Source organism: Scyliorhinus canicula, chromosome 1, assembly GCF_902713615.1.
Source record: "Scyliorhinus canicula chromosome 1, sScyCan1.1, whole genome shotgun sequence".
Taxonomy (NCBI): Eukaryota; Metazoa; Chordata; class Chondrichthyes; order Carcharhiniformes; family Scyliorhinidae; genus Scyliorhinus; species Scyliorhinus canicula.
The window spans coordinates 184625504-184652840 of NC_052146.1; the positions used below are offsets into that span (position 1 = coordinate 184625504).

General features: G+C 48.2%; 11 non-coding genes and 1 pseudogene across 11 annotated transcripts; all 12 read left to right on the plus strand.

Annotated features, from left to right (window-relative positions):
• The first annotated feature begins 3040 nt into the window (after window positions 1-3040).
• LOC119978434 lies at window positions 3041-3154 on the plus strand. Its single transcript, XR_005463452.1, has one exon. It is a non-coding gene; the product is annotated as a U5 spliceosomal RNA (small nuclear RNA).
• Window positions 3155-5110: 1956 nt separating this feature from the next.
• On the plus strand, window positions 5111-5224 carry LOC119978440. The gene has a single exon (XR_005463453.1). It is a non-coding gene; the product is annotated as a U5 spliceosomal RNA (small nuclear RNA).
• A 1955-nt stretch (window positions 5225-7179) lies between these two features.
• On the plus strand, window positions 7180-7293 carry LOC119978444. Its single transcript, XR_005463454.1, has one exon. It is a non-coding gene; the product is annotated as a U5 spliceosomal RNA (small nuclear RNA).
• Window positions 7294-9248: 1955 nt separating this feature from the next.
• Window positions 9249-9362, plus strand: LOC119978448. The gene has a single exon (XR_005463455.1). It is a non-coding gene; the product is annotated as a U5 spliceosomal RNA (small nuclear RNA).
• A 1956-nt stretch (window positions 9363-11318) lies between these two features.
• LOC119978464 lies at window positions 11319-11432 on the plus strand. The gene has a single exon (XR_005463459.1). It is a non-coding gene; the product is annotated as a U5 spliceosomal RNA (small nuclear RNA).
• A 1956-nt stretch (window positions 11433-13388) lies between these two features.
• On the plus strand, window positions 13389-13502 carry LOC119978452. Its single transcript, XR_005463456.1, has one exon. It is a non-coding gene; the product is annotated as a U5 spliceosomal RNA (small nuclear RNA).
• A 1961-nt stretch (window positions 13503-15463) lies between these two features.
• Window positions 15464-15574, plus strand: LOC119978519. Its single transcript, XR_005463475.1, has one exon. It is a non-coding gene; the product is annotated as a U5 spliceosomal RNA (small nuclear RNA).
• A 1954-nt stretch (window positions 15575-17528) lies between these two features.
• Window positions 17529-17642, plus strand: LOC119978457. Its single transcript, XR_005463457.1, has one exon. It is a non-coding gene; the product is annotated as a U5 spliceosomal RNA (small nuclear RNA).
• Window positions 17643-19599: 1957 nt separating this feature from the next.
• Window positions 19600-19713, plus strand: LOC119978526. Its single transcript, XR_005463477.1, has one exon. It is a non-coding gene; the product is annotated as a U5 spliceosomal RNA (small nuclear RNA).
• A 1453-nt stretch (window positions 19714-21166) lies between these two features.
• On the plus strand, window positions 21167-21282 carry LOC119978538. Its single transcript, XR_005463481.1, has one exon. It is a non-coding gene; the product is annotated as a U5 spliceosomal RNA (small nuclear RNA).
• Window positions 21283-22528: 1246 nt separating this feature from the next.
• Window positions 22529-22643, plus strand: LOC119978517. The gene has a single exon (XR_005463474.1). It is a non-coding gene; the product is annotated as a U5 spliceosomal RNA (small nuclear RNA).
• A 1034-nt stretch (window positions 22644-23677) lies between these two features.
• Window positions 23678-23745, plus strand: LOC119978570 (annotated as a pseudogene).
• The last annotated feature ends 3592 nt before the right edge of the window (window positions 23746-27337 follow it).

Consider the following 27337-nt stretch of genomic DNA (forward strand, 5'->3'; position numbering starts at 1 on the left):
CATGGCTGCTCCCTCCCGGGTACACCACGAGCCCGTGGTGGCGGCCACCCTCAAGATCTGGGGGCAGTGGAGGCGACACAGGGGGCAAGTGGGAGGATCTGATGGAGGCACCGTTAGAGGGACCATAGATTCATCCCGGGAACATGGACGGGATTTCCAGCTGGCACAGGGTGGGCAATCAGGCAGCTGAAGGATCTGTTTGTAGATGGGAGGTTTGCAGCCTGAGAGAGCTGGAGGAGAATTCGGGCTCCCCCCGGGAAACGTGTTTCGACATTTGCAGGTGAAGGCATTTGCTAGACGCCAGTGGAAGGGTTCCCCTTGCTCCCCAGCAGGGGGCGAGCGAAGGGTGCTCTCGTGGGTCTGGGTCGGAGGGGGAGGTATCGGACATATACAAGTAATGCAGGAGGCTGAGGAGGCATCAGTAGAGGCTGAAAGCCAAGTGGAGGGGGAGCTGGAGAGCATAGAGGATGGGACATGGGCTGATGCCCTGGAGAGGGTTAATTCTTCCTCCTCGTGTGCGAGGCTTACCTCATTCAATTTAAGGTGCTACATAGAGCCCATATGCGGGACAAGGATGAGTCGGTTCTTTGGGGGTGAGGACAGATTGTCGGTGTTCGGGAAGTCCAGCGAACCATGTTCCATATGTTTTGGGCATGTCCGGCACTGGAGGAGTTCTGGAAGGGGTGGCAAGGACGGTGTCGAGGGTGGTGGGATCCAGGTCAACCAGGATGGGGACTAGATTTTTGGGGTTGGGGTGGAGCCGGGTACAGGAGGCGAGAGGGCCGGAGTACTGGCCTTTGCATCCCTAGTTGCGCGAAGAAGGATACTGATACAGTGGACGCGAAGCCTCCAAGCGTGGAAACTTGGATTAATGACATGCAAGCTTTATCCAGTTGGAAAGGTCAAATTTCGCCCTGAGAGGGTCGTACAAGGGTTCTTCAGGCGGTGGCAGCCTTTCCTCGATTTTTTGGCTCAAAATAGGGTGCAGAGTCGCAGCAGCAGCAACTCGGGGGGGGGGGGGGAGGGGGGGGGTGGCAACAACGGGTGTGGTGGTTATCTAAGGTTGTCAATGCGGGCAAATTTGTTCGCAGTTCATGTTTGATGTTAATTGTTGCTTTGTTTGTTTTTGGGGGGGGAGGGGGAGGGACAGCGCGCGCGGGGGGTCGGGCGGGGGGGGGGATATTTGTTAAGGGGGAAATTTTGTAATAGTCTATGGTGGGGGGTAATATTTCATGTAAAAATCTCTTCAATAAAATTATTTAAAAAAAGATAATATAAATACTCTCTCCCCAGAAAAAAAGAATCATACATAGGGAATTCCCCAAAATACACCACCCCCCATATAACAATACGAACACCGATCGGGAAGCACCCCACCCTAACCCCAACGCCACCCCAAAAGGACCCCCCCCCCCCCCCGTTGCTGCTGCTGCTGACCTCGTCCTAACGCTCAGTGAGAAAGTCTAAGAATCGGTTGCCACCACCTGTTGAACCTCTGCACCGACCCTCGCAAGGCAAACTTTATCCTCTCCAACTTGATGAACCAGCCATGTCATTAATCCAAGCTTCCAGGCTAGGGGGCTTCGAATCCTTCCACAGCAGCAAAATCCTCATCGGGCTACCAGGGACTCACAGACCAGAATACCAGCTTCTTTTGCCTCCTACACTCCTGGCTCGTCCATACCCCAAATAATGCTACCCCCAGCTCGGCATTACCCGGGTGTTCACCACCTTGGACATAGTCCTTGCAAAGGCCCTCCAGAACCCCTCCAGCGCCGGGCACGTCCAGAACAGATGGGTGTGATTTGCTGGACTCCCAGAGCACCTCATACACCTGTCCTCCATTCCAAAAAACCTACTCATCCTTTTCCCTGTCATATGCACTCTGTGAACAACTTTAAACTGTATCAGGCTCAGCCTGGCACAATGGTGGAAGAATTGACCCTGCTCAGGGCATCAGCCCACAAACCCTCATCGATCTCCTCCCGAGCTCCTCCTCGTACTTGCCCTTCAGTCCCTCCACCTATGTCTCCTCCTCCTCTTGCGCTCCTGGTAAATCGCTGAGACCTTGCCTTCTCCAACCCATACCCGCAAGATCACCCTGTCCTGAATCCTGTGTGCTGGAAGCAGCCGGAATTCCCTCACCTGTCGTTTCACAAAAGCCCTCACCTGCATATACCTGAAAGCATTCCCCAGAGGTAGCCCAAATCTCCTCCAGCACCCCAGCTCGCAAACTCCCCATCAATGAACAGGTCCCCCATTCATTTAATCCCTGCCCGATGCCAGCTCAGAAACCCCCCATCCATCCTTCCCGGAACAAACCGATGGTTCTCTCGAATCGGGGACCAAATCGAGGCTGGCGCGGCGCTCTCTCTGCTGTTATTCTCTACATCTATATACTGCCGGATATTATTTACATTTGTATATGATTTAAATTATTTAAATTTAATTATTTACATTTGTATAACTTTCTAGTATCTAAATTGGCATGTTGCACTCTACAGCGCTTGAAAACTTTTACGGATAGTGGTTTTACACGACTCCCAGCCCCTCAGTGTACATTGGCGGGTACAGTGGCCTTTCCCCATTGCAGGTTGGTGGTGATTGCTCCACGGTACAGTGTCTCCCTCCGCACATAGTCCAGATGATGGGGTTGCTCACTACAGGAGACATTGGCCTCTTCTCTTACCTCATTTTCCCATGGGAGGTTGCCTTAAAATCATTTGGAGAGCACAAAGAGTTTGAGAGAAGCAATGATAACCTCCTGAGCAGCAGAGTGGCCACAATCTGGTGCTCCCCTTCCGCGGAAGTGGTCAGATTGGCCCCGCCGATTGATCTACATAACTTTAATCTGTGCGGAGGTACAAGAGACATTCCTCTTTCTGGGAACATTAACAGTTTGTAGTTAATTATTAAAATTTATGTCAACGAAACTTTTCACTCTCCGATCCTGGTGTTAATTGTCCGTGTGTTAAGCTAGTGCGATGTTAAAGAGCTCCGTGCGCCCTGGGTAGTGAGTAAGGTTGGTGCTACTATCAGTTCACTCTGGTTTCTCTTCAGATCGTATAAATCTTTCGCCTTTTACTAAAGATTTCCGTGGAGAGGAACACTCAGAGTTTTAATTATTTTTTGATGCCCTACGTGCTGTGGGGCTTGTATTAATTTCAAAAATAGAATTTTGAGTTTTTCCCGTCTATCATATCCATTTCGCTTTTTAGTTTGTGTAAGTTTATTTGGATCCATTGCTGAATATCTGTCTGCAGGTCTCCTCGGCGCTCGCTGTCTCGTTTTTTAAAAAAAATATTTATTCAAGTTTTCAGTCAATTTTCAACAAACTCCCCCAACAGAAAAAGAACACAACGGGCAAGAATCGTACATAGGGAATTCCCCAAAATACACCACCCCCCATATAACAATACGAACACCGATCGGGAAGCACCCCACCCTAACCCCAACGCCACCCCAAAAGGACCCCCCCCCCCCCCCGTTGCTGCTGCTGCTGACCTCGTCCTAACGCTCAGTGAGAAAGTCTAAGAATCGGTTGCCACCACCTGTTGAACCTCTGCACCGACCCTCGCAAGGCAAACTTTATCCTCTCCAACTTGATGAACAGAGCCATGTCATTAATCCAAGCTTCCAGGCTAGGGGGCTTCGAATCCTTCCACAGCAGCAAAATCCTCATCGGGCTACCAGGGACTCACAGGCCAGAATACCAGCTTCTTTTGCCTCCTACACTCCTGGCTCGTCCATACCCCAAATAATGCTACCCCCAGCTCGGCATTACCCGGGTGTTCACCACCTTGGACATAGTCCTTGCAAAGGCCCTCCAGAACCCCTCCAGCGCCGGGCACGTCCAGAACAGATGGGTGTGATTTGCTGGACTCCCAGAGCACCTCATACACCTGTCTTCCATTCCAAAAAACCTACTCATCCTTTTCCCTGTCATATGCACTCTGTGAACAACTTTAAACTGTATCAGGCTCAGCCTGGCACAATGGTGGAAGAATTGACCCTGCTCAGGGCATCAGCCCACAAACCCTCATCGATCTCCTCCCCGAGCTCCTCCTCGTACTTGCCCTTCAGTCCCTCCACCTATGTCTCCTCCTCCTCTTGCGCTCCTGGTAAATCGCTGAGACCTTGCCTTCTCCAACCCATACCCGCAAGATCACCCTGTCCTGAATCCTGTGTGCTGGAAGCAGCCGGAATTCCCTCACCTGTCGTTTCACAAAAGCCCTCACCTGCATATACCTGAAAGCATTCCCCAGGGGTAGCCCAAATCTCCTCCAGCACCCCAGCTCGCAAACTCCCCATCAATGAACAGGTCCCCCATTCATTTAATCCCTGCCCGATGCCAGCTCAGAAACCCCCCATCCATCCTTCCCGGAACAAACCGATGGTTCTCTCGAATCGGGGACCAAATCGAGACTGCGCGCGGCACTCTCTCTGCTGTTATTCTCTGCATCTATATACTGCCGGTTATTATTTACTTTTGTATATGATTTAAATTATTTAAATTTAATTATTACATTTGTATAACTTTCTAGTATCTAAATTGGCATGTTGCACTCTACAGCGCTTGAAAACTTTTACGGATAGTGGTTTTACACGACTACCAGCCTCTCAGTGTGCATTGGCTGGTACAGTGGCCTTTCCCCATTGCAGCTTGGTGGTGATTGCTCCACGGTACAGTGTCTCCCTCCGCACATAGTCCAGATGATGGGGTTGCTCACTACAGGAGATATTGGCCTCCTCTCTTACCTCATTTTCCCATGGGAGGTTGCCTTAAAATCATTTGGAGAGCACAAAGAGTTTGAGAGAAGCAATGATAACCTCCTGAGCAGCAGAGTGGCCACAATCTGGTGCTCCCCTTCCGCGGAAGTGGTCAGATGGGCCCCGCCGATTGATCTACATAACTTTAATTCTGTGCGGAGGTACAAGAGTCATTCCTCTTTCTGGGAACATTAACAGTTTGTAGTTAATTATTAAAATTTATGTCAATGAAACTTTTCACTCTCCGATCCTGGTGTTAATTGTCCGTGTGTTAAGCTAGTGCGATGTTAAAGAGCTCCGTGCGCCCTGGGTAGTGAGTAAGGTTGGTGCTACTATCAGTTCACTCTGGTTTCTCTTCAGATCGTATAAATCTTTCGCCTTTTACTAAAGATTTCCGTGGAGAGGAACACTCAGAGTTTTAATTATTTTTTGATGCCCTACGTGCTGTGGGGCTTGTATTAATTTCAAAAATAGAATTTTGAGTTTTTCCCGTCTATCATATCCATTTCGCTTTTTAGTTTGTGTAAGTTTATTTGGATCCATTGCTGAATATCTGTCTGCAGGTCTCCTCGGCGCTCGCTGTCTCGTTTTTAAAAAAAAATATTTATTCAAGTTTTCAGTCAATTTTCAACAAACTCCCCCAACAGAAAAAGAACACAACGGGCAAGAATCATACATAGGGAATTCCCCAAAATACACCACCCCCCATATAACAATACGAACACCGATCGGGAAGCACCCCACCCTAACCCCAACGCCACCCCAAAAGGACCCCCCCCCCCCCCGTTGCTGCTGCTGCTGACCTCGTCCTAACGCTCAGTGAGAAAGTCTAAGAATCGTTGCCACCACCTGTTGAACCTCTGCACCGACCCTCGCAAGGCAAACTTTATCCTCTCCAACTTGATGAACCAGAGCCATGTCATTAATCCAAGCTTCCAGGCTAGGGGGCTTCGAATCCTTCCACAGCAGCAAAATCCTCATCGGGCTACCAGGGACTCACAGGCCAGAATACCAGCTTCTTTTGCCTCCTACACTCCTGGCTCGTCCATACCCCAAATAATGCTACCCCCAGCTCGGCATTACCCGGGTGTTCACCACCTTGGACATAGTCCTTGCAAAGGCCCTCCAGAACCCCTCCAGCGCCGGGCACGTCCAGAACAGATGGGTGTGATTTGCTGGACTCCCAGAGCACCTCATACACCTGTCCTCCATTCCAAAAAACCTACTCATCCTTTTCCCTGTCATATGCACTCTGTGAACAACTTTAAACTGTATCAGGCTCAGCCTGGCAGCAATGGTGGAAGAATTGACCCTGCTCAGGGCATCAGCCCACAAACCCTCATCGATCTCCTCCCCGAGCTCCTCCTCGTACTTGCCCTTCAGTCCCTCCACCTATGTCTCCTCCTCCTCTTGCGCTCCTGGTAAATCGCTGAGACCTTGCCTTCTCCAACCCATACCCGCAAGATCACCCTGTCCTGAATCCTGTGTGCTGGAAGCAGCCGGAATTCCCTCACCTGTCGTTTCACAAAAGCCCTCACCTGCATATACCTGAAAGCATTCCCCAGGGGTAGCCCAAATCTCCTCCAGCACCCCAGCTCGCAAACTCCCCATCAATGAACAGGTCCCCCATTCATTTAATCCCTGCCCGATGCCAGCTCAGAAACCCCCCATCCATCCTTCCCGGAACAAACCGATGGTTCTCTCGAATCGGGGACCAAATCGAGGCTGGCGCGGCGCTCTCTCTGCTGTTATTCTCTGCATCTATATACTGCCGGTTATTATTTACATTTGTATATGATTTAAATTATTTAAATTTAATTATTTACATTTGTATAACTTTCTAGTATCTAAATTGGCATGTTGCACTCTACAGCGCTTGAAAACTTTTACGGATAGTGGTTTTACACGACTCCCAGCCCCTCAGTGTACATTGGCTGGTACAGTGGCCTTTCCCCATTGCAGGTTGGTGGTGATTGCTCCACGGTACAGTGTCTCCCTCCGCACATAGTCCAGATGATGGGGTTGCTCACTACAGGAGACATTGGCCTCTTCTCTTACCTCATTTTCCCATGGGAGGTTGCCTTAAAATCATTTGGAGAGCACAAAGAGTTTGAGAGAAGCAATGATAACCTCCTGAGCAGCAGAGTGGCCACAATCTGGTGCTCCCCTTCCGCGGAAGTGGTCAGATGGGCCCCGCCGATTGATCTACATAACTTTAATCTGTGCGGAGGTACAAGAGTCATTCCTCTTTCTGGGAACATTAACAGTTTGTAGTTAATTATTAAAATTTATGTCAATGAAACTTTTCACTCTCCGATCCTGGTGTTAATTGTCCGTGTGTTAAGCTAGTGCGATGTTAAAGAGCTCCGTGCGCCCTGGGTAGTGAGTAAGGTTGGTGCTACTATCAGTTCACTCTGGTTTCTCTTCAGATCGTATAAATCTTTCGCCTTTTACTAAAGATTTCCGTGGAGAGGAACACTCAGAGTTTTAATTATTTTTTGATGCCCTACGTGCTGTGGGGCTTGTATTAATTTCAAAAATAGAATTTTGAGTTTTTCCCGTCTATCATATCCATTTCGCTTTTTAGTTTGTGTAAGTTTATTTGGATCCATTGCTGAATATCTGTCTGCAGGTCTCCTCGGCGCTCGCTGTCTCGTTTTAAAAAAAAAATATTTATTCAAGTTTTCAGTCAATTTTCAACAAACTCCCCCAACAGAAAAAGAACACAACGGGCAAGAATCATACATAGGGAATTCCCCAAAATACACCACCCCCCATATAACAATACGAACACCGATCGGGAAGCACCCCACCCTAACCCCAACGCCACCCCAAAAGGACCCCCCCCCCCCCCCGTTGCTGCTGCTGCTGACCTCGTCCTAACGCTCAGTGAGAAAGTCTAAGAATCGTTGCCACCACCTGTTGAACCTCTGCACCGACCCTCGCAAGGCAAACTTTATCCTCTCCAACTTGATGAACAGAGCCATGTCATTAATCCAAGCTTCCAGGCTAGGGGGCTTCGAATCCTTCCACAGCAGCAAAATCCTCATCGGGCTACCAGGGACTCACAGGCCAGAATACCAGCTTCTTTTGCCTCCTACACTCCTGGCTCGTCCATACCCCAAATAATGCTACCCCCAGCTCGGCATTACCCGGGTGTTCACCACCTTGGACATAGTCCTTGCAAAGGCCCTCCAGAACCCCTCCAGCGCCGGGCACGTCCAGAACAGATGGGTGTGATTTGCTGGACTCCCAGAGCACCTCATACACCTGTCCTCCATTCCAAAAAACCTACTCATCCTTTTCCCTGTCATATGCACTCTGTGAACAACTTTAAACTGTATCAGGCTCAGCCTGGCACAATGGTGGAAGAATTGACCCTGCTCAGGGCATCAGCCCACAAACCCTCATCGATCTCCTCCCCGAGCTCCTCCTCGTACTTGCCCTTCAGTCCCTCCACCTATGTCTCCTCCTCCTCTTGCGCTCCTGGTAAATCGCTGAGACCTTGCCTTCTCCAACCCATACCCGCAAGATCACCCTGTCCTGAATCCTGTGTGCTGGAAGCAGCCGGAATTCCCTCACCTGTCGTTTCACAAAAGCCCTCACCTGCATATACCTGAAAGCATTCCCCAGGGGTAGCCCAAATCTCCTCCAGCACCCCAGCTCGCAAACTCCCCATCAATGAACAGGTCCCCCATTCATTTAATCCCTGCCCGATGCCAGCTCAGAAACCCCCCATCCATCCTTCCCGGAACAAACCGATGGTTCTCTCGAATCGGGGACCAAATCGAGGCTGGCGCGGCGCTCTCTCTGCTGTTATTCTCTGCATCTATATACTGCCGGTTATTATTTACATTTGTATATGATTTAAATTATTTAAATTTAATTATTTACATTTGTATAACTTTCTAGTATCTAAATTGGCATGTTGCACTCTACAGCGCTTGAAAACTTTTACGGATAGTGGTTTTACACGACTCCCAGCCCCTCAGTGTACATTGGCGGGTACAGTGGCCTTTCCCCATTGCAGGTTGGTGGTGATTGCTCCACGGTACAGTGTCTCCCTCCGCACATAGTCCAGATGATGGGGTTTCTCACTACAGGAGACATTGGCCTCTTCTCTTACCTCATTTTCCCATGGGAGGTTGCCTTAAAATCATTTGGAGAGCACAAAGAGTTTGAGAGAAGCAATGATAACCTCCTGAGCAGCAGAGTGGCCACAATCTGGTGCTCCCCTTCCGCGGAAGTGGTCAGATGGGCCCCGCCGATTGATCTACATAACTTTAATTCTGTGCGGAGGTACAAGAGTCATTCCTCTTTCTGGGAACATTAACAGTTTGTAGTTAATTATTAAAATTTATGTCAATGAAACTTTTCACTCTCCGATCCTGGTGTTAATTGTCCGTGTGTTAAGCTAGTGCGATGTTAAAGAGCTCCGTGCGCCCTGGGTAGTGAGTAAGGTTGGTGCTACTATCAGTTCACTCTGGTTTCTCTTCAGATCGTATAAATCTTTCGCCTTTTACTAAAGATTTCCGTGGAGAGGAACACTCAGAGTTTTAATTATTTTTTGATGCCCTACGTGCTGTGGGGCTTGTATTAATTTCAAAAATAGAATTTTGAGTTTTTCCCGTCTATCATATCCATTTCGCTTTTTAGTTTGTGTAAGTTTATTTGGATCCATTGCTGAATATCTGTCTGCAGGTCTCCTCGGCGCTCGCTGTCTCGTTTTTAAAAAAAAATATTTATTCAAGTTTTCAGTCAATTTTCAACAAACTCCCCCAACAGAAAAAGAACACAACGGGCAAGAATCATACATAGGGAATTCCCCAAAATACACCACCCCCCATATAACAATACGAACACCGATCGGGAAGCACCCCACCCTAACCCCCACGCCACCCCAAAAGGACCCCCCCCCCCCCCCCGTTGCTGCTGCTGCTGACCTCGTCCTAACGCTCAGTGAGAAAGTCTAAGAATCGTTGCCACCACCTGTTGAACCTCTGCACCGACCCTCGCAAGGCAAACTTTATCCTCTCCAACTTGATGAACAGAGCCATGTCATTAATCCAAGCTTCCAGGCTAGGGGGCTTCGAATCCTTCCACAGCAGCAAAATCCTCATCGGGCTACCAGGGACTCACAGGCCAGAATACCAGCTTCTTTTGCCTCCTACACTCCTGGCTCGTCCATACCCCAAATAATGCTACCCCCAGCTCGGCATTACCCGGGTGTTCACCACCTTGGACATAGTCCTTGCAAAGGCCCTCCAGAACCCCTCCAGCGCCGGGCACGTCCAGAACAGATGGGTGTGATTTGCTGGACTCCCAGAGCACCTCATACACCTGTCCTCCATTCCAAAAAACCTACTCATCCTTTTCCCTGTCATATGCACTCTGTGAACAACTTTAAACTGTATCAGGCTCAGCCTGGCACAATGGTGGAAGAATTGACCCTGCTCAGGGCATCAGCCCACAAACCCTCATCGATCTCCTCCCCGAGCTCCTCCTCGTACTTGCCCTTCAGTCCCTCCACCTATGTCTCCTCCTCCTCTTGCGCTCCTGGTAAATCGCTGAGACCTTGCCTTCTCCAACCCATACCCGCAAGATCACCCTGTCCTGAATCCTGTGTGCTGGAAGCAGCCGGAATTCCCTCACCTGTCGTTTCACAAAAGCCCTCACCTGCATATACCTGAAAGCATTCCCCAGGGGTAGCCCAAATCTCCTCCAGCACCCCAGCTCGCAAACTCCCCATCAATGAACAGGTCCCCCATTCATTTAATCCCTGCCCGATGCCAGCTCAGAAACCCCCCATCCATCCTTCCCGGAACAAACCGATGGTTCTCTCGAATCGGGGACCAAATCGAGGCTGGCGCGGCGCTCTCTCTGCTGTTATTCTCTGCATCTATATACTGCCGGTTATTATTTACATTTGTATATGATTTAAATTATTTAAATTTAATTATTTACATTTGTATAACTTTCTAGTATCTAAATTGGCATGTTGCACTCTACAGCGCTTGAAAACTTTTACGGATAGTGGTTTTACACGACTCCCAGCCCCTCAGTGTACATTGGCGGGTACAGTGGCCTTTCCCCATTGCAGGTTGGTGGTGATTGCTCCACGGTACAGTGTCTCCCTCCGCACATAGTCCAGATGATGGGGTTGCTCACTACAGGAGACATTGGCCTCTTCTCTTACCTCATTTTCCCATGGGAGGTTGCCTTAAAATCATTTGGAGAGCACAAAGAGTTTGAGAGAAGCAATGATAACCTCCTGAGCAGCAGAGTGGCCACAATCTGGTGCTCCCCTTCCGCGGAAGTGGTCAGATGGGCCCCGCCGATTGATCTACATAACTTTAATTCTGTGCGGAGGTACAAGAGTCATTCCTCTTTCTGGGAACATTAACAGTTTGTAGTTAATTATTAAAATTTATGTCAATGAAACTTTTCACGCTCCGATCCTGGTGTTAATTGTCCGTGTGTTAAGCTAGTGCGATGTTAAAGAGCTCCGTGCGCCCTGGGTAGTGAGTAAGGTTGGTGCTACTATCAGTTCACTCTGGTTTCTCTTCAGATCGTATAAATCTTTCGCCTTTTACTAAAGATTTCCGTGGAGAGGAACACTCAGAGTTTTAATTACTTTTTGATGCCCTACGTGCTGTGGGGCTTGTATTAATTTCAAAAATAGAATTTTGAGTTTTTCCCGTCTATCATATCCATTTCGCTTTTTAGTTTGTGTAAGTTTATTTGGATCCATTGCTGAATATCTGTCTGCAGGTCTCCTCGGCGCTCGCTGTCTCGTTTTAAAAAAAAATATTTATTCAAGTTTTCAGTCAATTTTCAACAAACTCCCCCAACAGAAAAAGAACACAACGGGCAAGAATCATACATAGGGAATTCCCCAAAATACACCACCCCCCATATAACAATACGAACACCGATCGGGAAGCACCCCACCCTAACCCCAACGCCACCCCAAAAGGACCCCCCCCCCCCCCCCCGTTGCTGCTGCTGCTGACCTCGTCCTAACGCTCAGTGAGAAAGTCTAAGAATCGTTGCCACCACCTGTTGAACCTCTGCACCGACCCTCGCAAGGCAAACTTTATCCTCTCCAACTTGATGAACAGAGCCATGTCATTAATCCAAGCTTCCAGGCTAGGGGGCTTCGAATCCTTCCACAGCAGCAAAATCCTCATCGGGCTACCAGGGACTCACAGGCCAGAATACCAGCTTCTTTTGCCTCCTACACTCCTGGCTCGTCCATACCCCAAATAATGCTACCCCCAGCTCGGCATTACCCGGGTGTTCACCACCTTGGACATAGTCCTTGCAAAGGCCCTCCAGAACCCCTCCAGCGCCGGGCACGTCCAGAACAGATGGGTGTGATTTGCTGGACTCCCAGAGCACCTCATACACCTGTCCTCCATTCCAAAAAACCTACTCATCCTTTTCCCTGTCATATGCACTCTGTGAACAACTTTAAACTGTATCAGGCTCAGCCTGGCACAATGGTGGAAGAATTGACCCTGCTCAGGGCATCAGCCCACAAACCCTCATCGATCTCAGCCCCGAGCTCCTCCTCGTACTTGCCCTTCAGTCCCTCCACCTATGTCTCCTCCTCCTCTTGCGCTCCTGGTAAATCGCTGAGACCTTGCCTTCTCCAACCCATACCCGCAAGATCACCCTGTCCTGAATCCTGTGTGCTGGAAGCAGCCGGAATTCCCTCACCTGTCGTTTCACAAAAGCCCTCACCTGCATATACCTGAAAGCATTCCCCAGGGGTAGCCCAAATCTCCTCCAGCACCCCAGCCCGCAAACTCCCCATCAATGAACAGGTCCCCCATTCATTTAATCCCTGCCCGATGCCAGCTCAGAAACCCCCCATCCATCCTTCCCGGAACAAACCGATGGTTCTCTCGAATCGGGGACCAAATCGAGGCTGGCGCGGCGCTCTCTCTGCTGTTATTCTCTGCATCTATATACTGCCGGTTATTATTTACATTTGTATATGATTTAAATTATTTAAATTTAATTATTTACATTTGTATAACTTTCTAGTATCTAAATTGGCATGTTGCACTCTACAGCGCTTGAAAACTTTTACGGATAGTGGTTTTACACGACTCCCAGCCCCTCAGTGTACATTGGCGGGTACAGTGGCCTTTCCCCATTGCAGCTTGGTGGTGATTGCTCCACGGTACAGTGTCTCCCTCCGCACATAGTCCAGATGATGGGGTTGCTCACTACAGGAGACATTGGCCTCTTCTCTTACCTCATTTTCCCATGGGAGGTTGCCTTAAAATCATTTGGAGAGCACAAAGAGTTTGAGAGAAGCAATGATAACCTCCTGAGCAGCAGAGTGGCCACAATCTGGTGCTCCCCTTCCGCGGAAGTGGTCAGATGGGCCCCGCCGATTGATCTACATAACTTTAATTCTGTGCGGAGGTACAAGAGTCATTCCTCTTTCTGGGAACATTAACAGTTTGTAGTTAATTATTAAAATTTATGTCAATGAAACTTTTCACTCTCCGATCCTGGTGTTAATTGTCCGTGTGTTAAGCTAGTGCGATGTTAAAGAGCTCCGTGCGCCCTGGGTAGTGAGTAAGGTTGGTGCTACTATCAGTTCACTCTGGTTTCTCTTCAGATCGTATAAATCTTTCGCCTTTTACTAAAGATTTCCGTGGAGAGGAACACTCAGAGTTTTAATTATTTTTTGATGCCCTACGTGCTGTGGGGCTTGTATTAATTTCAAAAATAGAATTTTGAGTTTTTCCCGTCTATCATATCCATTTCGCTTTTTAGTTTGTGTAAGTTTATTTGGATCCATTGCTGAATATCTGTCTGCAGGTCTCCTCGGCGCTCGCTGTCTCGTTTTTAAAAAAAAATATTTATTCAAGTTTTCAGTCAATTTTCAACAAACTCCCCCAACAGAAAAAGAACACAACGGGCAAGAATCATACATAGGGAATTCCCCAAAATACACCACCCCCCATATAACAATACGAACACCGATCGGGAAGCACCCCACCCTAACCCCAACGCCACCCCAAAAGGACCCCCCCCCCCCCCCCCCGTTGCTGCTGCTGCTGACCTCGTCCTAACGCTCAGTGAGAAAGTCTAAGAATGGTTGCCACCACCTGTTGAACCTCTGCACCGACCCTCGCAAGGCAAACTTTATCCTCTCCAACTTGATGAACCCAGCCATGTCATTAATCCAAGCTTCCAGGCTAGGGGGCTTCGAATCCTTCCACAGCAGCAAAATCCTCATCGGGCTACCAGGGACTCACAGGCCAGAATACCAGCTTCTTTTGCCTCCTACACTCCTGGCTCGTCCATACCCCAAATAATGCTACCCCCAGCTCGGCATTACCCGGGTGTTCACCACCTTGGACATAGTCCTTGCAAAGGCCCTCCAGAACCCCTCCAGCGCCGGGCACGTCCAGAACAGATGGGTGTGATTTGCTGGACTCCCAGAGCACCTCATACACCTGTCCTCCATTCCAAAAAACCTACTCATCCTTTTCCCTGTCATATGCACTCTGTGAACAACTTTAAACTGTATCAGGCTCAGCCTGGCGCAATGGTGGAAGAATTGACCCTGCTCAGGGCATCAGCCCACAACCCCTCATCGATCTCCTCCCCGAGCTCCTCCTCCTACTTGCCCTTCAGCCCCTCCTCCTAGGCCTCCTCCTCCTCTTGCACTCCTGGTAAATCGCTGAGACCTTGCCTTCTCCAACCCATACCCGCAAGATCACCCTGTCCTGAATCCTGTGTGCTGGAAGCAGCCGGAATTCCCTCACCTGTCGTTTCACAAAAGCCCTCACCTGCATATACCTGAAAGCATTCCCCAGGGGTAGCCCAAATCTCCTCCAGCACCCCAGCTCGCAAACTCCCCATCAATGAACAGGTCCCCCATTCATTTAATCCCTGCCCGATGCCAGCTCAGAAACCCCCCATCCATCCTTCCCGGAACAAACCGATGGTTCTCTCGAATCGGGGACCAAATCGAGGCTGCGCGCGGCGCTCTCTCTGCTGTTATTCTCTGCATCTATATACTGCCGGTTATTATTTACATTTGTATATGATTTAAATTATTTCAATTTAATTATTTACATTTGTATAACTTTCTAGTATCTAAATTGGCATGTTGCACTCTACAGCGCTTGAAAACTTTTACGGATAGTGGTTTTACACGACTCCCAGCCCCTCAGTGTACATTGGCTGGTACAGTGGCCTTTCCCCATTGCAGCTTGGTGGTGATTGCTCCACGGTACAGTGTCTCCCTCCGCACATAGTCCAGATGATGGGGTTGCTCACTACAGGAGACATTGGCCTCTTCCCTTACCTCATTTTCCCATGGGAGGTTGCCTTAAAATCATTTGGAGAGCACAAAGAGTTTGAGAGAAGCAATGATAACCTCCTGAGCAGCAGAGTGGCCACAATCTGGTGCTCCCCTTCCGCGGAAGTGGTCAGATGGGCCCCGCCGATTGATCTACATAACTTTAATTCTGTGCGGAGGTACAAGAGTCATTCCTCTTTCTGGGAACATTAACAGTTTGTAGTTAATTATTAAAATTTATGTCAATGAAACTTTTCACTCTCCGATCCTGGTGTTAATTGTCCGTGTGTTAAGCTAGTGCGATGTTAAAGAGCTCCGTGCGCCCTGGGTAGTGAGTAAGGTTGGTGCTACTATCAGTTCAGTCTGGTTCTCTTCAGATCGTATAAATCTTTCGCCTTTTACTAAAGATTTCCGTGGAGAGGAACACTCAGAGTTTTAATTATTTTTTGATGTCCTACGTGCTGTGGGGCTTGTATTAATTTCAAAAATAGAATTTTCAGTTTTTCCCGTCTATCTTATCGATTTCGCTTTTTAGATTGTGTAAGTTTATTTGGATCCATTGCTGAATATCTGTCTGCAGGTCTCCTCGGCGCTCGCTGTCTCTTTTTTAAAAAAAAATATTTATTCAAGTTTTCAGTCAATTTTCAACAAACTCCCCCAACAGAAAAAGAACACAACGGGCAAGAATCATACATAGGGAATTCCCCAAAATACACCACCCCCCATATAACAATACGAACACCGATCGGGAAGCACCTCACCCTAACCCCAACGCCACCCCAAAAGGACCCCCCACCCCCGTTGCTGCTGCTGCTGACCTCGTCCTAACGCTCAGTGAGAAAGTCGAAGAATGGTTGCCACCACCTGTTGAACCTCTGCAGCCGACCCTCGCAAGGCAAACTTTATCCTCTCCAACTTGATGAACCCAGCCATGTCATTAATCCAAGCTTCCAGGCTCGGGGGCTTCGAATCCTTCCACAGCAGCAAAATCCTCATCGGGCTACCAGGGACTCACAGGCCAGAATACCAGCTTCTTTTGCCTCCTACACTCCTGGCTCGTCCATACCCCATATAATGCTACCCCCAGCTCGGCATTACCCGGGTGTTCACCACCTTGGACATAGTCCTTGCAAAGGCCCTCCAGAACCCCTCCAGCGCCGGGCACGTCCAGAACAGATGGGTGTGATTTGCTGGACTCCCAGAGCACCTCATACACCTGTCCTCCATTCCAAAAAACCTACTCATCCTTTTCCCTGTCATATGCACTCTGTGAACAACTTTAAACTGTATCAGGCTCAGCCTGGCGCAATGGTGGAAGAATTGACCCTGCTCAGGGCATCAGCCCACAAACCCTCATCGATCTCCTCCCCGAGCTCCTCCTCCTACTTGCCCTTCAGTCCCTCCACCTATGCCTCCTCCTCCTCTTGCGCTCCTGGTAAATCGCTGAGACCTTGCCTTATCCAACCCATACCCGCAAGATCACCCTGTCCTGAATCCTGTGTGCTGGAAGCAGCCGGAATTCCCTCACCTGTCGTTTCACAAAAGCCCTCACCTGCATATACCTGAAAGCATTCCCCAGGGGTAGCCCAAATCTCCTCCAGCACCCCAGCTCGCAAACTCCCCATCAATGAACAGGTCCCCCATTCATTTAATCCCTGCCCGATGCCAGCTCAGAAACCCCCCATCCATCCTTCCCGGAACAAACCGATGGTTCTCTCGAATCGGGGACCAAATCGAGGCTGCGCGCGGTCGCTCTCTCTGCTGTTATTCTCTGCATCTATATACTGCCGGTTATTATTTACATTTGTATATGATTTAAATTATTTAAATTTAATTATTTACATTTGTATAACTTTCTAGTATCTAAATTGGCATGTTGCACTCTACAGCGCTTGAAAACTTTTACGGATAGTGGTTTTACACGACTCCCAGCCCCTCAGTGTACATTGGCTGGTACAGTGGCCTTTCTCCATTGCAGCTTGGTGGTGATTGCTCCACGGTACAGTGTCTCCCTCCGCACATAGTCCAGATGATGGGGTTGCTCACTACAGGAGACATTGGCCTCTTCCCTTACCTCATTTTCCATGGGAGGTTGCCTTAAAATCATTTGGAGAGCACAAAGAGTTTGAGAGAAGCAATGATAACCTCCTGAGCAGCAGAGTGGCCACAATCTGGTGCTCCCCTTCCGCGGAAGTGGTCAGATGGGCCCCGCCGATTGATCTACATAACTTTAATTCTGTGCGGAGGTACAAGAGTCATTCCTCTTTCTGGGAACATTAACAGTTTGTAGTTAATTATTAAAATTTATGTCAATGAAACTTTTCACTCTCCGATCCTGGTGTTAATTGTCCGTGTGTTAAGCTAGTGCGATGTTAAAGAGCTCCGTGCGCCCTGGGTAGTGAGTAAGGTTGGTGCTACTATCAGTTCACTCTGGTTTCTCTTCAGATCGTATAAATCTTTCGCCTTTTACTAAAGATTTCCGTGGAGAGGAACACTCGGAGTTTTAATTATTTTTTGATGCCCTACGTGCTGTGGGGCTTGTATTAATTTCAAAAATAGAATTTTGAGTTTTTCCCGTCTATCATATCCATTTCGCTTTTTAGTTTGTGTAAGTTTATTTGGATCCATTGCTGAATATCTGTCTGCAGGTCTCCTCGGCGCTCGCTGTCTCGTTTTTAAAAAAAATATTTATTCAAGTTTTCAGTCAATTTTCAACAAACTCCCCCAACAGAAAAAGAACACAACGGGCAAGAATCATACATAGGGAATTCCCCAAAATACACCACCCCCCATATAACAATACGAACACCGATCGGGAAGCACCTCACCGTAACCTCAACGCCACCCCAAAAGGACCCCCCCCCCCCCCCCCGTTGCTGCTGCTGCTGACCTCGTCCTAACGCTCAGTGAGAAAGTCTAAGAATGGTTGCCACCACCTGTTGAACCTCTGCACCGACCCTCGCAAGGCAAACTTTATCCTCTCCAACTTGATGAACCCAGCCATGTCATTAATCCAAGCTTCCAGGCTAGGGGGCTTCGAATCCTTCCACAGTAGCAAAATCCTCATCGGGCTACCAGGGACTCAAAGGCCAGAATGCCGGCCTCTTCTGCCTCCTACACTCCTGGCTCATCCATACCCCAAATAATGCTACCCCCAGCTCGGCATTACCCGGGTGTTCACCACCTTAGACATAGTCCTTGCAAAGTCCCTCCAGAACCCCTCCAGCGCCGGTCATGTCCAGAACAGATGGGTGTGATTTGCTGGACTCCCAGAGCACCTCATACACCTGTCCTCCATTCCAAAAAACCTACTCATCCTTTTCCCTGTCATATGCACTCTGTGAACAACTTTAAACTGTATCAGGCTCAGCCTGGCGCAATGGTGGAAGAATTGACCCTGCTCAGGGCATCAGCCCACAACCCCTCATTGATCTCCTTCCCGAGCTCCTCCTCCTACTTGCCCTTCAGCCCCTCCAGCGAGGCCTCCTCCTCCTCTTGCACTCCTGGTAAATCGCTGAGACCTTGCCTTCTCCAGCCCATACCCGCAAGATCACCCTGTCCTGAATCCTGTGTGCTGGAAGCAGCCGGAATTCCCTCACCTGTCATTTCACAAAAGCCCTCACATGCATATACCTGAAAGCATTCCCCAGGGGTAGCCCAAATCTCCTCCAGCACCCCAGCTCGCAAACTCCCCATCAATGAACAGGTCCCCCATTCATTTAATCCCTGCCCGATGCCAGCTCAGAAACCCCCCATCCATCCTTCCCGGAACAAACCGATGGTTCTCTCGAATCGGGGACCAAATCGAGGCTGCGCGCGGTCGCTCTCTCTGCTGTTATTCTCTGCATCTATATACTGCCGGTTATTATTTACATTTGTATATGATTTAAATTATTTAAATTTAATTATTTACATTTGTATAACTTTCTAGTATCTAAATTGGCATGTTGCACTCTACAGCGCTTGAAAACTTTTACGGATAGTGGTTTTACACGACTCCCAGCCCCTCAGTGTACATTGGCTGGTACAGTGGCCTTTCCCCATTGCAGCTTGGTGGTGATTGCTCCACGGTACAGTGTCTCCCTCCGCACATAGTCCAGATGATGGGGTTGCTCACTATAGGAGACATTGGCCTCTTCCCTTACCTCATTTTCCATGGGAGGTTGCCTTAAAATCATTTGGAGAGCACAAAGAGTTTGAGAGAAGCAATGATAACCTCCTGAGCAGCAGAGTGGCCACAATCTGGTGCTCCCCTTCCGCGGAAGTGGTCAGATGGGCCCCGCCGATTGATCTACATAACTTTAATTCTGTGCGGAGGTACAAGAGTCATTCCTCTTTCAGGGAACATTAACAGTTTGTAGTTAATTATTAAAATTTATGTCAATGAAACTTTTCACTCTCCGATCCTGGTGTTAATTGTCCGTGTGTTAAGCTAGTGCGATGTTAAAGAGCTCCGTGCGCCCTGGGTAGTGAGTAAGGTTAGTGCTACTATCAGTTCACTCTGGTTTCTCTTCAGATCGTATAAATGTTTCGCCTTTTACTAAAGATTTCAGTTTAGAGGAACACTCAGAGTTTTAATTAATTTTTGAAGTCCTACGTGTTGTGGGGCTTGTTTTAATTTCAAAAATAGAATTTTCAGTTTTTCTGGTCTGTTTTCGATTTCGCTTTTTAGTTTGTGTAAGTTAATTTGGATCCATTGCTGAATATCTCTCTGCCGGCCTCCTGGGCTCTCGCTGTCTCTTTTTCAAAAATATGTATGTATTCAAGTTTTCAGTCAAATATCAACAAACCCCCCGACAGAACAAGAAAACAACGCGCAAGGATTATACATAGGGAATTCCCCAAAATACAATGGCCCCCCATATAACAATACGTAACCGATCGGGAAACACCCCACCCTAACCCCAACGCCACCCCAAAAGGACCCCCCCCCCCCCCCCCCCCCGTTGCTGCTGCTACTGACCTCCTCCTAACGCTGGGTGAGAAAGTCTAAGAATGGTTGCCCTGGCCTGAAGAACCTCTGCACCGACCCTCACAAGGCAAACTTTATCCTCTCCAACTTGATGAACCCAGCCATGTCATTAATCCAACCTTCCAGGCTCGGGGGCTTCGCATCCTTCCATCGTGGCAAAACCATCCGTCTGACTACCAGGGACTCAAATACCAGAATACCGGCTTCTTTCGCCTCCTGCACTCCCGGCTCGTCTGATACCCCAAATAATGCTACCCCAGCTCAGCATGACCCGGGTGTTCACATAGTCCTTGCAAAGCCCCTCCAGAACTCCTTGGCGGTGACTGCCCCACAGTTCAGTGTCTCCGTGGGCACGTAGTCGAGATGATGGGGTTGCTCACTAGAAGAGACATTGGTCTCTTCCCTTACCTAAAGTTCCATAGGAGGTTGCGTTAACATCATTTGGAGAGCACAAAGAGATTGGGAGAAGCAATGCTAACCCCCGGAGGGGTGCAGTGCCGATAAGTCTGTGGCTCCCCTTCCGTGGTTGTGGATAGGACCCACCCACTCATTTACATACCTTGAAGACCGGAATCATATCATAGAATCATATCATAGAATTTATAGTGCACAAGGAGGCCATTCGGCCCATCGAGCCTGCACCAGCCCTTTAAAGAGCACTAAGCCCACCCCTCCATCCTACCTCCGTAACCCAGTAACCTCACCTACCCTTTTTGAACATTAAGGGCACTTTAGCATGACAAATCCACAGAACCTGCACATCTTTGGACTGTGGCAGTAAACCAGAGCACTCTGAGGAAAGCCACGCAGACACAAGGAGAATGTGCAGACTCCATACAGCAGTGACCCAAGCCGGCATTCAAATCTGGGATCCTGGAGCTGTGAAGCGACAGTGCTAACCACTGTGCTACCATGCTGTGGAGGCACAAGAGTCATTCCTCTTTCTGGAAACATTAACGGTTTGTAGTTAATTATTAAAATTTATATCAATCAATCCAATACTGGTGTTAATTCTCCCTGTGTTAAGCTAGTGCGGTCTTAAAGAGCTCCGTGCTCCCTGGGTAGTGAGTAAGGTTGGTGTGACTGTTAGTACACTCTGATTTTTCTTTGAATCGTATGAATTTTTTGCCTTTTACTAAAGATTTCCATGGAAAGGAACACTCAGAGTTTTAATTAATTTTTTGATGCCGTACTTTTTAAAAATAGAATTTACAGTGCAGAAGGAGGTCATTCAGCCCATCGAGTCTGCACCTGCTCTTGGATAGAGCACACCACCCAAGGTCAACACCTCCAACCCTATCCCCATAACCCAGTAACCCCACCCAACACGAAGGGCAATTTTGGACACTAAGGGCAATTTATCATGGCCAATTCACCTAACTTGTTGTGGGGCTTGTTTTGATTTCAAAAATAGAATTTGCAGCCTTTTGATTTTGCTTTTTAGTTTGTGTAAGTTAATTTGGATGCATTGCGGAATATCTGTCTGCCGGTCTCCTCGGGGCGCGCTGACTCTCACCCCGTCTGCAGTAATGCTCTCTATCTAAACGTTGGCGGTAATTATTTACGTTTCTATATGAAGGTGAAATAATCTCATGAATTTAAATGGGCGAGTTGCAGTCTGAAATATGCAGCCTTTTATTTTACCATTTTAGTTTGCGTAAATCAATTTGCTTGCATTGCGAAATCCTTTTTTGCTGATATTCTCGGCACCCGCGGTATCTCACTCCGTCTGCTGTAATGCTCTGTATCTAAATGTTGCCGTAAGTATTTACATATACATATGAAGGTAAAATACTTTCATGTATCTAAATGGGCATGTTGTACTCTGCAGCGCTTGAAAGCTTTTACGTGTAATAGTTTTGCACGGCTCCCATCCCCTCAGTGTACATTGGCTGGCACAGTGGCCTTTCCCCATTGCACCTTGGCGGTCACTGCCCCACGGTTCAGTGTCTCCCTCGGCATGTAGTCAACAACCTTGGAATGTGTCCGTCTGAAACTCTCTGTCCAGGACAGTTCCTTGCACTGGAAAACCAACAACCTTCTGACGAACCAAATCGTGTCTTTCCCCGAGTTGATGATCTCCCAGCTCATGTGCGCCTCGGTGTGCTTCCCTAGGAACAGGTTCTGGAGCAGACAGTCCTGCGTCAACAGGCTGCTCGGGTAGAACCTCGACAAATACCAACACATTCCTCTCCAGACATTCTTTCCAAAGGCACATTCCACAAGGCGATGTGCATCTATCTCATCCCCCTCCCTACCCCTTCCACCCACCGCTGCTTCGGGGGCAGCCTCTTTCTGGAATAATTAACTTTTTATCGTTAATTATTAAAATTTATATCAATGAAAATTTTCGCTCTCCAATACTGGTGTTAATTGTCCGTGTGTTAAGCTAGTGCGATGTTAAAGAGCTCCGTGCGCCCTGGGTAGTGAGTAAGGTTGGTGTAAATGCCAGTATACTCTGGTTTTTCTTCAGATCGTATAAATCTTTTGCCTTTTACTAAAGGTTTCTGTGACGAGGAACGCTCAGAGTTTTAATTAATTTTTTGATGCCCTACTTGTTTCGGGGCTTGTTTTAATTTCAAAAATAGAATTTTCAGCTCTTTTTTTGGTCCATGTTTTCCATTTTGCTTTCAGTTTGTGTAAGTTAATTTGGATCCATTGTGGAATATCTGTCTGCCGGTCTTTTCGGGGGCGCTGTCTGCTGCAATGCTCTGTATCTAAATACTGCCGGTAATTATTTACATTTGTACATGAAGGTAAAATACTTCCTAGTATCTAAATGGGCATGTTGCACTCTGCAGCGCTTCAAAACCTTTACCTATAATGGTTTTACACGGCCCCCATCCCCTCAGTGTATATTGGCTGGCACAGTGGCCTTTCCCCATTGCACCTTAGCGGTCACTGCCCCACGGTTCAGTGTCTCCCTCGGCACGTTGTCCACGACCTTGGAATATGTCAGTCTGAAACTCTCAGTCGAGGACAATTCCTTGCACTGGAAAACCAACAACCTTCTGGCGAACCAAAGCGTGTCTTTCCCAGAGTTGATGATCACAAGGTGATGTGCAACCATCTCATCCCTGCTACTTGCTCAGGTGAATGAGAAATGAATTCACCTGAGGAAGGAGCAGTGCTCCGAAAGCTAGTGTTCAAAACAAACATGTTGGACTTTAACCTGGTGTTGTAAGACTTCTTACTGTCCTCACCCCAGTCCAAAGCCGGCATCTGCACATCCAGATGTTTGGGTTGCTGACTGCACAAGACTTTGGCTTTTTGACTTTGGAGAGCACAAAGAGAATGCGAAAAGCAATGATAACCTCCGAGCGGTAGAGTGGCAACAAGTCCACAGTTTCCCTTCCGTGGAAGTGGATATGCCCCGCCCACTCAGCTACATAACTTGAATTCTTTTGGGAGGTACAAGAGGCATCCCTCTTTCTGGAAACATTAACGGTTTGTAGTTAATTATTAAAATTTATATCAATCAAATTGTTCACTCTTCGCTACTGGTGTTAATCATCTGTGTGTTAAACTAGTGCAGTCTTACAGAGCTCCGTGCGCCCAGGGTAGTGAGTAAGGTTGGTGTGAATGTGAATGTACATGCACTCTGGTTTGTCTTCAGATGGTATAAATCTTTCGCCTTTTACTAAAGATTTCCGTTGGGAGGAACAAGCAACTACTGATCACTCTTAAGTGCCAGCGAGAAATTACCTGATTAAAATCCTTACTCTCAGTTCAATACGGTTTTCAGAAACAGGAGAGGAAGAGGAGGAAGAGAGAACAGATTGGTCAGAGCTAAAAGAGAATGCAAAAAAGTATGTCATGTGAACCGAGGGTTGGGTCTCGCCACCATCTTTCCCAAGCAAAGCCGCACCCACCGTGCCATGCCACCATCCTTTCCAGAGCAAGTCATATCCACTGCACCCCCAGATCCACCCCCAGTACCAATGCACCCAGTCACAACCGAACGAAGGGTAAGGAATACCCCAGGCCTGGCTCTCGTGCCCAAATGGGCGACGTTTCTAATAAAATTGTAACTAGGGGTGGCATGTGGCGCAGTTGTTAGCACTGGGACTGCGGCGCTGAGGACCCGGGTTTGAATCCCGGCCCTGGGTCACTGTCCATGTGGAGTTTGTACATTCTCCCTGTGTTTATGTGGGTTTCACCCCCACAACCGAAAGATGTGCAGGTTAAGTGGATTGGCCATGCTAAATTGCAATTTAATTAGAAAAAAAATAATTGGGTACTCTAAACTTTTAAAAAAATATATTTAGAGTACCCAATTTATTTTTTTTCCAATTAAAGTGCAATTGAACCTGGCTAATCCACCTACACCGCCCATCTTTGGGCTGTGGGGGCGAAATCCATGCAAACACGGGGAGAATGTGCAAACTCCACACAAGCAGTGACCCAGAGCAGGGATCGAACCTCGGACCTTGGTACCGCGAGGCAGCAGTGATATCCACTGCGCCACCGTGCTGCCCGGGTACTCTAAACTTATATTAAACAAAATTGTAACCTGCTGACCCACATAGCTTCTTTGAAGACATTAGATAACAAAAAGATAATGCACGGATTGGATGAAAGGGAGGAAGTTAAATTGATAGTTATGTGTCTGTCCGATCGGCCCTGCCAGCCCCTCAAAATGTCGGGGAGGGAGGCCTAGATGAGATGAAGGAGGTGTAGCCACCTAAAATGGACGCTGAGCTGCAAAGTAAGCCAAGCGCTAAGACTGCAGGGAAAAAGGCAGTTTAGCCAAAACAGCAGTCTGCAAAGAGAGCATTTTGCATTCTGCAAGTAGCAGAAACCAGTTTGGGCTCAGGTGAGAAGACCTTAGTTAGGTGCAAATGGCAAAACGCTTTGCATACTAATAAGGCAATCAGACCTGAACACCCACACAATAGAAACATTTGACTCTGAATGGACACATTCGAACCAAGGCCCAGACATCGAGGCACCAGAAACCTCCAAACAAAAGGGCATAAGAAACGCCCCCCCCCATCACGGAGACCCCCTCGCATTGGGGAATTCAAACAGTATCGATGAGGAATTGACCCAATAGATGACCAAAGGTAAAGCCCGCCCAAGAAGAGGGAAGGACATTGGGGACCCCTATAAATATAGACCCCCACACATGGTCCTGTCTGTTGTTTCGTGCTCCGGCTTTGACCAAGACCTCCGACTCGTATCCTGACTCCAGCCGTTGAGCACCAGCCGCCGAACCGTAAGTGCCAATACGACGCTCGCTACGCGAACCAAGCCCGCTAGACCCCCAGTGACCAGCACGCTTTCTGAAGGTTGCAGCCCAAGACCGGGACGAAGGCCTCGCTCCCTGACCTTGCCTGTTCCTGTGTAGTTAAGTATTCTGTTTGCTTAGTTTAGTCATAGCTTAGTCCCTTAGTGTGTGCATGCGTATTTATTATAAGTGTATAATAAATATTGATCGTTTGGAACTTACTAATCGGTGTATCGTTTTATTACTTTGAACTTGACCTTGGAATATATGTGAGTTGTCTATATGGCAACTGGCGACTCCTGAGCTGAAAAATACATAAGACAGAGCCTAGTGGTGTTAAGCACACGGCCTTTAACACAGGCAAGTTAATACACCCCAATAAACGCGTTTTGCGCCCATAGCAAAACGTGCAACATTTAGTGGCGACTTCCTGACGGGACACGGTTATAAGTGGTACCCCCACTTCGTCGAGGACCCTGAAATTTGAATTGGAAATCTGGTAAAGAAAACGGAAAGAAATCACAAATATTCAAGGTGTTCAAAGCAATAAGCGTAATTCGGAAGTGTGTTTAGTGCATGCGTACTAACAGGGTTGTAAGGAAAACCTGAAAGCATTTTTGTTGCGACAAACTTTCGGTAGTTTTGTGAACGGAACATAGCATAAGCCGTACCCGTTTCGTGAGACATAACCTCAACACCCCCTGTTCCTAAATTTAAAAGTGAGTCAGAGAAAATGGCCATGCAGGCAATGGAACGCCTCATGAACCCAGAACGGTTTGTGGTCGCAGCGACCAGCAGCAGTAGCAGGGTAGGTCAGTGTCCCATGTGGGAGCTGGAACTCCGCAAATATCTGCAAGGAAAGGGATGGCGCCTTTGGAAAGAGTTTTGTCTGAATGAGGAGACAGGTCCCGGAAGTATAGGACATACTTGGTGGGAGAACCTCTCTCAAATTCACAAAAAGAACATGAGTAAAGCACGTAAACCGATGGCGATTGTGTCCTGTTTGGCACAATTGCGAGGCACAGAGGAGGTCGTTCAGACGCTCCGGGCAGAATTAGAGGAACGGAATAGAATGAGTAAAGTGGATGTCAGGGACATCGAGAAGGAAAATATGGATCTAAGAGGGAAGTTGGCAGAGAAAGGTAGAGAGGTGGATGATGCCAAGAGGGCACATCAGTCTTGTCTAGCCCATCTCAGCAGTTCCCAGACCCAGTACGAAAAGGCCTATCAGGACGTGCAACGTGCCGTCCTGATAAGAGAAGAATCAGACAAGCAGATAGAGGCTTTGCAGAGGCAATGCTCTGACCTTAAAGCAGCTTTGAGAGCACTCCATGCTGCAACCACAGAACAAAGGCAAAGTACAGTAGACCACGCGAAATGCAGGAAACAGATTGCAGAGCTGCAATCGCTGCTTTCGGTGCAAAATGGGTTTCAAAGCACCTTTGGAACCCAGTTAGATGAGGAGAATGCCCCAGACTGGAAAGAGTTAAGTGAGACAGCGCAGCGTTATGTTCAGGGAACATGTGCGCCAGCAGCACAGCAGAAAAGGCAAGCACCCCAACCCCCTACAGATCAGCTCCTTACCATTCCAATGAATCCAGTCACCACCCAGAGAAAAGCGACCACAGAAGGCGCACCCGATATAACTTACACCACCCCCTTAACTGTAACCCAACTCAGGGACGCGTGTGAGAAGATCACTCCGTTTCTCCCCACCGCAGACCCCCACCAGTTTTTCGCTAAGGTAAAACAGCAGGCTACCATGTACGGCCTGGACGAGAGAGAGCAGGTCAAACTCACAGTTCTGAGTTTGGACCAATCGGTTGTAGCAGCCCTCCCCGACCCACAGAACGTTGGCGGAGGAACCCTAGAGGAAATGCACACCTCCATTTTAGATGCCATAGGGTATAATCGAGGTGACCCCGTAGAAGGACTTAATAAGTGCCGGCAGAAGAAATCCGAGCACCCCACAGCATTCGCCGGAAGGCTGTGGATCCATTTTAATGCAGTATTTGGCGATTTAAATAGAGCC